Source organism: Tamandua tetradactyla, chromosome 6 (assembly GCF_023851605.1).
Source record: "Tamandua tetradactyla isolate mTamTet1 chromosome 6, mTamTet1.pri, whole genome shotgun sequence".
NCBI lineage: Eukaryota > Metazoa > Chordata > Mammalia > Pilosa > Myrmecophagidae > Tamandua > Tamandua tetradactyla.
Window position 1 is genome coordinate 30,456,283 of NC_135332.1, and position 11,436 is coordinate 30,467,718.

Genomic DNA, 11,436 nt, shown 5'->3' on the forward strand with positions numbered 1-11,436 from the left:
AGCATATATACCAAAAAAGCAATAAATTTCAAAGCACACCACAACAGTTACAACAGAACAAATTTCAGGGTTTGGTAGGGGTTACAGTTCCACAGTTTTAGGTTTTTCCTTCCAGCTGCCCCAAGACACTGGGGACTAAAAGAAACACCAATATAATGATTCAGCAGTCATACTCCCTTGTTAAATCCCATCTTCTCTGTCATAACTCCACCTTCTCCTCTGATCTTTTCCCCAATCTTTAGGGGGTATTTGGGCTATGTTCATTCTAACCTTTTCATGTTGAAAAGTGCTGTTAACAATATGGGATGGGGGATGGAATTAGCGGATGTTCTGGAGAGGTTGGCCCCTCTGGGTTTCAGGACTTCTCTGGCCCAGGAATCCATCTGGAGATTGTGGGTTTCAGGAAAATAATCATAGTGCATGAAACCTTCGTAGAATCTCAGATAGAGCCTTAGGTGTTCTTTAGGGTTGGCAGGCATGGTTTTGGTTGGGATTTGACAAACCATGATACAGCAATATCAAGCTCAAGCTTGCATAAAAGTAGCCTCCAGAGTAGACTTGCAACTCTATTTGAACTCTGTGTGCCACTGATATCTTATCTGCTACACTTCTTTTCCCCCTTTTGGTCAGGATGGCATTGTTGATCCCATGGTGCCAGGGCCAGTCTCATCCCCGGGAGTCATCTCCCACGTTGCCAGGTAGATGTTCATCCCTGAATGTCATGTCCCATGTAGGGGGCAGGGCAATGATTTTACTTGCAGAGTTGGACTTAGAGAGAGGCCACATCTGAGTGACAAAAGAGGTCCTCCAGAAGTAACTCTTAGACACAACTATAGGCAGGCTTAGTTTCTCCACTATATAAATAAGCTTCACAAAAGCAAGCCTCAAGATCAAGCACTTGGCCTACTGATTCGGGAGTCCCTAATGTTTGAGACAATATCAGGGGTTTCCCTGATTTCTCCCATCCCTCAAGAGTCTTTCCTAATAATTTTCAATTAAGTATAAATGTATTAATATTATATACTCTGGAATGTCTATATATTTTGTATAGGTTATATTTCCTCTTATATAGATGGGAAAACCGAGGCCCATAATAGGTAAGGGGCTTGTGCAAATTCCACGAACTGAAAGAGTGAAAGACCTTTAATTAGTTTATTAAGGAGAAAACATGAGTGTTGGTCCTTAGCCTGGAATCCCGATGGGGCAAGTCAGAGTTGGGGATGGAGTCATCCTGCAAAAGTCCCCAGAATAGGATCCAAGACCTGGAACCCAGCACCCTCAGGGCTTCCAGGCACTTGAAACCCTTCATCCACCCCCTCCCTTCCCCCCCCACCCCTCCCCGCCAGCGGCTGCATCCAGGAAGAGGGCGACAAGGGCTGGTCTCCTGTTCTGCTAAGTGCATCTCCCGGTGCGCTTTCAGCTAGATCGCAGAGGTTTGCCACCTGTAAAATGGGGCCATTGTCCCTGTTACATTCGGCAGGCCAGGGCGGCATAAGAGGATCAAAAGAGGGAGAACAGAGGCAAGGTTATTTGTGCCTGGCTTTTCCTGAAAAATAGATTTCTCCCCAGGACCTGTCCCAAAGAGGCGTCTGGAAATTCAACAGAGCCAGCCAGTCTCCCAGTTAAACAATCGGCCGCCCCGACGGGAGGATCCGCCGGGACAGAACAGCTATTCAGACGGCGGGGGGCGGGGGCGGCGGCGGCGGGGAGAAGCCAGATGAGGAGAAAGAAGCGTTTCACCCGCGTCCCCTCCCGGTCCGCAGCGTCGCCACAGCCGCCCCTCCTCCCCGCGCTCGGCTCACGGCCCACACGGAACCCCCGGGCCTCGCGCTGGCCTCGGCGCCTGCCGGGCGGTCCCCGAAACTTCCTCGTCTGTGGTCAGCGGGGGGCGGAGCGTGTCACGTCCAGGAAGGACGAGTTGGTCCGCAGACGGCCCCGGCCCGGCCCACACCTCGGCAGGCGCCACGTCCCGGGCCGGGCGCGATGCCCCCTGCGGGCCACGCCCGCGACTCAGGAGCCCCGCGTCCCCGCCACGCCCGGGAGGAGCAGCGCCCAGCGCCCGGCCCCGCCTCGCCTCCTCCCCTCCAGGCGCGGCGTTTCCGGGCGGGCGGGCGGGCGTGGGCCCGCAGCGCGTCGACGGGCCGCTGGGGGGCGCTGTGTCTCCCACTGACTTCCTTTATCAGCGGCCGGCACTTGCTCCGCGGAGAACTGCCGACTTCCGGGCCGAAACCCAGAAGAGAAAGGGGCTCAAACCACTTAGGCGGGGTCTGCGCCCCGGCTGCCTCGGGTCGGGTCTACACTCCGCTCCCCTCTAAGTGCCAGGAGTAGAACTAAAGGACCTGACATCCTCTGGCAGAGGGGGTGGTAGACAGCCTTTCGGTCAACCCTCCATCTTTTACTGATGGGGAAACTGAGGCCCAGGGAGGGCAGGGGGCGTGTCCAAGTTCCCACTGTGAGTTACAGCCAGCCGGGACTGGCACCCACGATCTTGTCAGCCAGCCCTGTGCTCTGTTAGAGAACATTTCACGACCCTACCTAAATTAAATAGAATCTGCCTTGGGGCTAAGGACATCCGGACTTTTTGCCAAGAGTGGTTTGTCTAAATTAGCGAAATGCCAGAAAAACGGAAGGTTTCTAATAAAAGCTGTCTCCACAGGCCCAGGGCGTTGTCCTAAGTGCTCACCCACTGGCTGCGCCAATCACCTGCCCAGCCTTGCTCCCCGTTTGCAGCCTGGCAGCTCCAGCCTGTCCCCACCAGACACTCCCCAGCCTCTAACCACTCCTTTCCCCTAGTGACATTTTCTTCTCTGGTACCTGGAAGGGGCAGAAATGTCCAGAGACCTGGTTTGACCGCATTTCTCTTGGGCCCTTTTTTATTCCTGTCTCTAGCATTGCTTCAGCCCAGGCACGTGGGGGGCTCTTGTCTCCTCTACACAGATTTAGTGTCTCCTGAGGGTTACCCGTTATCCAAGGGTCTTCCAGGTGGCTGTGTGCTCCTAAGTCAAACCACAGGTGCTTCCATAACAGCCCCCTGCCTTACAACAGGACCCCCCACCCTCTACATTAATAAACCACTTTCTCTCTTACCCTGTGCTTTCTAGTTCATCATTTCTTCTTTCTCCCAACTCTGAAATGCAGGACAAGAGGGATTGTCATCTGCATCTGAGAGGCAGAAGGAAGGCTCTGCCCTGCCCCTTCTCCCTGTGACTATGAGCAACAAATTGACTCTGGAGCCCCTTCTGTAAAATGAGGCTGACCTCAACCCTGATGGGGTGGTAGAAGGTGCCTGAGAGTGATGGGCTGTGCCTAGCCCCAGCCCAAGGTAATAGAATCCCAAAACACATTAACTGCTGCTCTGCAGTGTTAGCTGAGGCCTAAAACACCTCATCTATCTCAGCCAATGGGAGGAACAATACACCCAACCTACCACCTTTGCGTTTTCTATAACCTTTAAAAACTGCCCAGAGCTGGGAAAGTGGGGATGAGGGATAGATTTAATTTTTTTTCTATCATATCTCAAGATATGGTTCTTCCACTCTTCCAGTCTACCACAGGAAATCCTTAGACTACATCCCAGTTATATTTAGACATTCTTTCCTTCCCAGCTTTTAGGGAGGGCTGATTTAGCTATTACCCAAACACACGTGGCAATGTTTCTAACCACACCAAGAAGGACGCTTTACTTACAACTCCTACATCAAAAGTAGGCTTCCCAGATCCCTGCCCTGCCCCCAAAGTGCTTCAGAGAGGAAATGGCAAGCTGCCACCATTGTGGTAGATTACAAACCTTAGCCTGGTTAAGATCTTCTTTGATCAGATAAGCTAGCGGGGCAACTGAGAACACCAGCCAAGAATCTGGATCGACACTCAGCGCGTGTGTAGTTGAGCAAATCACTCAACCCTTGAAGACATTCCTTTGCCTTCAGCTCTGCTCCCTTGGGGAACCACCCCATCTTTGCACCTCTCAGGGAAGAACCATCTCTGTGATGATAGGCCTCAATGTGCTTTCAGAAATGGAAAACAAGAAGGGGAGGTGAGGATACAGAGAAATAGGAACTCTCATGCATTGTTGGTGGGAATGTCAGATATTGCAGCCACTGTGGAAAACAGTTTGACAGCTTCTCAGAAAGTTAAGTCTAGAATTACCATATGACCTGGCAATTCCATCTCTAGGCATATATCCAAAAGAATTGATAGCAGGGCCTCCAACATGTATCTGTACATCAATGTTCGTAGTAACATTATTCACAATAGCTAAAAGGTGGAAGTAACTCAAGTATCCATCAATGGATGAATGGATAAATGAAAGGAGATAGGCACATGCAGTGTAATTCAGCTGTAAAAAAAGGAATGAAGTTCTGGTACAAGCTACAACTTGGGATGAACCTTGAAAATACCATGTTGAGTAAAACACGCCAGACACAAAAGGATAAATGTATGATCTCACTTTTATGAAATAATTCAAATATGAAAATTCATAGCGATAGAAAGAGCATTAGGGTACCGGGGCAGGGTGGGGGTGGGGAATAGTGTGTTATGATTAATGGGAACAGAGTTTCTGTTTGGGGTAGTGGAAGAATTTTGGTCATAGTAGACAATATGAATGTAATTAGCACCATTGAATCTTGTACTTAAAAGTGGTTAAAATGGGAAATGTTATGTTGCATTTTTGTTACCACAATAAAAATCTTTTAAAAAATGAAACCGCAAAAAGAAATTTAAAAATAAATGCTTTCAGATAACTATGTTAACACAAGGAAGAGAGGCACATTGAACCCTCAAATCCTTTCCAATGGACAGTCACTCACATACCCATGTACCTAATGTTAACATAATATCTTTGCATCCTAGAGACCAAACAGATTGGGACACTTGGACTGAGCATGCTTGGTTTAAGGTTTAGGGAATCTGGATTTTTCTGAGGCATTAGGGCCCAAACCTGAAGGTGGGACAGGGTCATCATCACAGATTCCCAAGTAAGGAAGGGTCCTTTGAGATCACTCAGCCTGAACCTCTCATTTTGGAGAGATTCCACAAGTATTTATTTGTGTATTGAGTACCTGTTATGTGCTATTGCTAAAAGAGGAGATGATCAAGACCTTCTCTCCCCTTGAGACGCTCACAATAAGACTAGAAGCCAAACAAGTCTGCCACTAATTATAAAAATGTGATAAAAAAAAAACTGATGGTTACATACAGAGTGCAGGGGTGGCAGAGAAGGAGGGATCATCTCAGCCTGGGGAAGAACCAAATACACAGAGAAGGTGATGCTTGAGCTGGGTATTGAAGGATGAATTGTTGTTTCAGAAAGGTGGGTTGGGATAGAGATTAGGACTAGAAACATAGTCTCCTGTCTTCTGGACCAGAGCTCTTTCCATACATGGTCACTATTTCTCTTACTTTGAGATGACTTGTGGGGTCAGGGAAGCTGGACACCTGAATTCCAGGCAGCCTGAGTGGGGCCTGGGCACCTAAGCAGCAGCCTGAGTAAGGCACCATAGTGTTCAGCAAGTGTCCAACTGCCACACCAGACCTGTCCAGGCAGTAGAGGGAGGAATTGAACGATAACCCCACCATGCAAATGGACCATGCTATGTTGATAGCAGTGAAGATTTGAATCCTTCAAAATCTTGGCATAGGCTGGTAGGAAACCAGAGTCTGATTGTTCCACTTGACCTGGGAATGGAGAAGAGAGGCAGCTTCCATTTCTCTCTCCATTCCCGGGAACCAGAAGGGTAGCCTGGTGGATCTGCACATTTGATTCTTGATGATCTGTGTAATCCACTAGTGAAGAAAAGGCTGCCCGGATTTTCTGGTCTGTGCCATCTGGCACTGGGTGCTTAGGAGATACAAATTTCTTAGCACAAGATAAACCCAACTAGCAATGGAAAACTTGCTGCACTAAACCTGCATTTATAGAAAGAATATCCAATAAAAATGAAGTTGAGGAAAGACTTCTGCTGAGGATGGTAGAGTAGGGAGCTCCAGGACTCATCCTCCCACCGAAACAGCTATTAAACAGGCAGGAACTGTCTGAAACAACTATTCTGAATCTCCAGAGGCCAGAAGAACAATGTACGGCATCCAGGAATGCTCTCTCACTGCCCAGGGAGGAAGAAGCAGATAAATTGTGGTAAAGAACTGTAAATTGCTCTCTCTATGTGGTGGCTACTGACACCATCCTCCACTCTCTTGCAGGCTGCCACTGCGTCCAGTTCCTGGCAAACTGCTGGTGACAGAAAGGGACATGAAAATCCTCTTCCCCAAGAACAAGGGTGGGCACCATTGGTTGCTGATCATGGCTTTTGATGAGCGAATTCGGACCCCTTGGTCTGGGCTCTGAGGGAAGCTATTGTTGTAACCTGCCTTGGACAAAAGTAGGAGCCATTGTTTCAACCCTACCTCACAAAGGAAGTGGCAGTCATAGTTTCAACTCTTCCCTGATGGGGTGGGGTGGTGGAGATTTAAAGAGGTAGCACTTTCTCAGGACTGTGGGGATAGTTGGCTGAAGGGTTACAGTAGCTGGGTGGGCCAGGAAAGCTCAGCTTTGGGGGGCTGTCAGAGAAGTTTTGGTACCCTTCCTGATCCCCTCTCCAGGGCCAGTCTGTGCCCCCTTTGGGGGTCCCTGGCCCTGTCTTGGCTGGGAAAGGCTGACTTGGGAAAGTCCTCTCCAGGGTGACCTTCCTCCCAGAATTTACCCTTCAGGCAAAAACAGTATGAAACAACAAAAGGAGTGTAAAAAACTATAGAGGCGGACAGTCTAGGCCAAAGTCCTGCCTGAGCCAGATATCCTGGAGAGGGAGCTCTGTTTCCTGAGAAACAGAGGAGAAAACTAAACTCCTGTAAACAGGGCAACTTCTAAACAACTAAGAAGCAAATGCCCAGGACAAGATAAGAGGCTCACAAAGACAGGGAAAACCCCGCACGCTGTATTCGTCTCGGGCTGACCCTCCTCATAGGAGGGCTGAAATTCAAGAAAATCTGTCTTATCACACTAGCCAGTTACAAAATGAAGAAACAGACACCTCAGGGAGGATATCCAGGAGTTAATATTTCAAAATATTAAGAATGCACGGTGTGCAACTAAAGAATGCCGGACAAAGAAACAGGAAATGATGGCCCATCCAAAGGAAGAGGATAAAAATACAGAAAACACCAGCGAAGAAGACAAGAATGTGGACATACTGAACAAAAGCCTTTAAAAAACAATTTTTAAAATGCTCAAGGAGATGAAGGAAAGTACAGGGAAAAAACTGAAGGATATCAGGAAAACAACGAATGAACAATTTTGTAACCAAGAATATGAATCATTATATAAATATTCTTTTTATTCTTTCTGGTAATTAGAACAGAGAAAGGGAAATACCTGAAATCTCTGAACTGTAATTCAGTTGCTCTGATATCTGATAATGATTGTCAAAGCCCTTATCTTGCTCCTTTGTGATTGTAAAAGCTGTTACTCCCTTTATCAGGTCTTTTTCTTAAAGTAACTTGTAAGGGCAAACACCCTAATGCCAGGGGCATTCTGGCCTCATCTCAGCCTGTTTATACTTACTATTGTAATGGCTACTCTAGCCTGCATCTCCCTTTGTTTGAATCCATTAAAACTTTGAAGGCTTTAGACTCAGGGGGACAGATTTTGGGCTGATAGGCCCTGTGCTCTCCTGCTTCAGGCCTAGCAATAAACTCTTTCTCTCTTTGAAACCCTGCTGTCTTGGGATTGGTTATTGAGCACATCCCACCAAAGAATCCTCAGCCTTGGTCCCCACTGCCTTTGTCTGCTAACAATATGAGAGTCTAAGAAAAGAGACAGACATTTAAAAAAAGGAACCAAACAGAAGTGTTGGCTTTAAAGACCAAAATGCCTGCAAGTGTTTGAAGAGCAGATGGAATTGGGCCAGGTCAGGCCGCAGGGGTGGACAGCAGGGGGGCGGTGGGGGAGGTCAGGTCCACTGTCAGGTGGAGGGGCAAGGCAACAGTGTCCTTATCCTAAGGACTGGGGCTTGGGCCTGTGGAGCCAGTTGGAGTGGCAGCGGCAGAAACGATTGGGCCAAACTGAGAAAGACACATTTCTGTTTGTGGAGGTAACATCTAAAGGAACTGGTTTTAATCCTAATGCCAAAGTATGGCAAGAAATTCCTCCTGGAAATAGTGCTGCCAATTGTGGGGACCTAGGGGCCAAGCCATTCCCTAAGTCTTTGTGAAACTTGCATGAACTGGCTCAGTTAGTGTTTAAGCTGACCTCTCTACAGAAGGGGGAATGTGCAGGTGGTCAAATGGAAGTAAGAGAATAGACCCTTCTCTGCTTAGGATGTTAATCTACAGCCCTACCTCCTTCCCAGTGTCCTTGTGATGTTATCGTGTTTACTGTTATCTACAAAGCAATTTATAATCCTTCCCCTGTGCACACAAACTACAATCAATCTTACCCTTGTGTCACAAGACCCCTCTACTGTACCCATGATCTCATACACGATGGAATGTCTTTCTCTCGGGCCCCTGTAACTGGCCCTGTTGATTCCCTCGGAAGTGCAGAGTGCTTTCACCTGGGCTCTGAATCGATCGCCTTCAGAGCAGCGTGATTCCCTGATTAACCAACATTCTTCTTCACTGTTGTAGGTAAATTCCTCTAGTAAAGTTCAAGACTCAGTCTGTACCGGCGCTTTCTTTGGTCTCTCAGCTGGAAATGCTCCAGCTGCCCGGGACATTCCAGTAACTCATGAAACTGAAAGCTCTTGGCATGAAACAGCAGCCACATCAGGGTCCCATTCGGGAGGTAATACAGAGCTTTCTGATGATATGTGTAAGGAATATGAAGTAATGGATTCTCATCTTGTGAAACCACAAGAAGTACTACAAGCATTGAAGAACTAGCTGATGGAATCATTTTAGGGCCAGAACATCTGAATTACCAAATATATGATGTTTCTGGAGAAAGCAATTCAGCAATTTCTACAGAAGACTTAAAAGAATGTCCGAAGAAACCATTAGAATTCTGTTTCTCACAAGAAAATGTGTCAAAGGAGCTCTACTTGATCTCTCAAATGGACGGTGATCAGTTTGTCCCAATGTGGATAGTTGCCAACATGGAAGAAGTAAAAAAGCTGACCATAGACCCTGATCTAATTCTTGAAGTGTTGAAATCTTTCCCCATGGTACAAGCTGATGAGAAGGGTGAGAAAGTGAGACTAGGTCATAAGCATTGTATTGTTATTCTTAGAGAGATTCCTGAAACATTACTAATAGAGGAAGTGAAAGCTTTGTTCAAAAATGAAAATTGCCCCAGAGTTATAAGCTGTAAATTTGCACACAATAATAATTGGTGTATCACTTTCCCGTCAGACACAGATGCACAACAGGCTTCTAGACATTTAAGAGAAGAAATTAAAACATTTCAGGACAAGCCAATCATGGCGAGAATAAAAGCCATCAATACTTTTTTTGCCAAGAATTGTTATCAATTAATGGATTCTTGTGTGTATAGTCAGCCCATTCAACCACAGTACACCTCACTAGTATTTATGCAGCCTATACATAATCCTCACCAACAGTACTCACTCTATAGTATTTTGCCTCAGTCTTGGTCTCCAAATCCCACACCTCATTTTGAAACACTACTGGCTCCCTTTTGTGAACGGCTTTAACTCGCCAGGATCTTATCAAACAAATGCCGCTGTTATGACTATGGGTCAACCAATCAAAAAAATTCGCGTGAAGCCTCATTTTAGGTCATCCAGTGGCTCAGAACACTCAACAGAGGACTCTGTGTTATTGGGGGATGGATCATTGTAAGGTACTTTACAACTGAAAGGCAAAACCCTGATGCCTGGGCATCAGGAGCAAACTACCCTCTCAAAAGAGACTCCCACTCTGCAGGTGGAACAGGATGGGGACTATGGTAGGGGCAAGAGAACTCTCTACAGAGTCCAAAAATGACAAGAAGATGACAGAATCCCAAGACCCTGTCCTGCATCAGCTGAAGCAAAGGCTCCAGTACCAAAGTTTAACTTAGTAGCCTCAATTTTCCGCCTTTACATGGAAGTTCGTCAAGAATTCCAGGTGAACTTGCTTTGGAGAATAGGATGTCTAATTCGGTTAAAGGTGTTTACAAAGACAAGGATAATGAAGAGTGGAGAATTAGTTGTCTCATGCCTGCAGAGGACGAGCAGATCAGCTGAAGTTCTGCCCAACAGCTCAGTTTGAGTCAAGTCCTCCATATGTAGCTAAACTTCCTGCATTAAATACAGCTCAGTAAGAAAAGGATCAAATAGAGGATTCCTCTGTTTAGAAGGATGTTCTCAACCAGGCAACTATATTAGTTTCTTCTCCAAGTGCTGCAAAGCCATCAAGGACAATTCTGCTTCACCATGTAATAGTAATATAAATGCAGCCGGAGCTGTGGCCCTCCAGGACCCCCGAAAGCTAAATTATGCTGGTGTGTGCCAGAAGCCTCCTAAAGACCCATCTCCAGTTCTCGTGCAACCACTACGGGAACTTCGCTCCAACGTAGTACCTCCTACCAAAAGGAAGAGAATGGAATGCCCAAGAAATCCATTGAGGAGTCACACGAGAGGCCTGAAGCAAGCACTAGGCAAGATTGTTCTGGCTTCCCAGGCAATACCATTCCCAGGGGAGCAGCTGGAAAAATCTGAGAACAGAGATGCCCATTTGGCCATAGGGCTATACCTCAGGGCGTGACTAGACAAATGGCATAGAACAATATGTGCCACCCGGATCACCAAAGTAACAAAACAACAACAAACCCAAAGATTCAAAAACTTCTCTCTCTCCCCAATTAAACTTGAGCTGTGGCTCTATTGAACTGTTTCAGAGGGGAGGGGATGGTTAGAAAAGAGAAAATAACTCTTTAAATCATTATGGATTTTGGAGTTGTAAGCAAGAAAATTCCCAAATTCATCTCTAAAATGATATTTAACTTCTGGAGAATTCTGATCAGTACATACACACACACACACAATATATATATATATATATATATACAATGTGTGTGTATATATATATATAAGTATAACTTTTATATTTTTGTTTTTGAATTTAATTTGCAGAGATTTTCTGCCTTGAGTCAATTTTGAGGGTTCAAATTTAGCTGAGAAGAAAGTATATTACACCTCCTTCAATACAGGAGATGAGGGAGTGAGAGTAAATATTTTTTGAAGAGTCCTTTCTGTAAAATTAGAAATTACTTTTTTTAAACCTATTTAAAGCTGGGTTTGGAGAATGCCATCTCTGCCTGTGTGGCCTTGTGCTGCCAAGCAGATCGCTGGCTGGGGTGCCAATTGTGGGACTGAATGTGTATGAGTGATTGAATCCCAAACTGTTGACATGTTAGTAAATAATTTGAAAACAGAATATAATACTTGAGCAGAATTTTTCCCTGTTTGAAATTTCATTTGTCTTCTTGACCGAACTAATATT

At 46.2% G+C, this 11,436-nt stretch overlaps 1 pseudogene; it reads left to right on the forward strand.

Moving 5' to 3' along the window:
• Positions 1-1,717: 1,717 nt before the first annotated feature.
• Positions 1,718-10,373, forward strand: LOC143685620 (la-related protein 4-like; annotated as a pseudogene).
• The last annotated feature ends 1,063 nt before the right edge of the window (positions 10,374-11,436 follow it).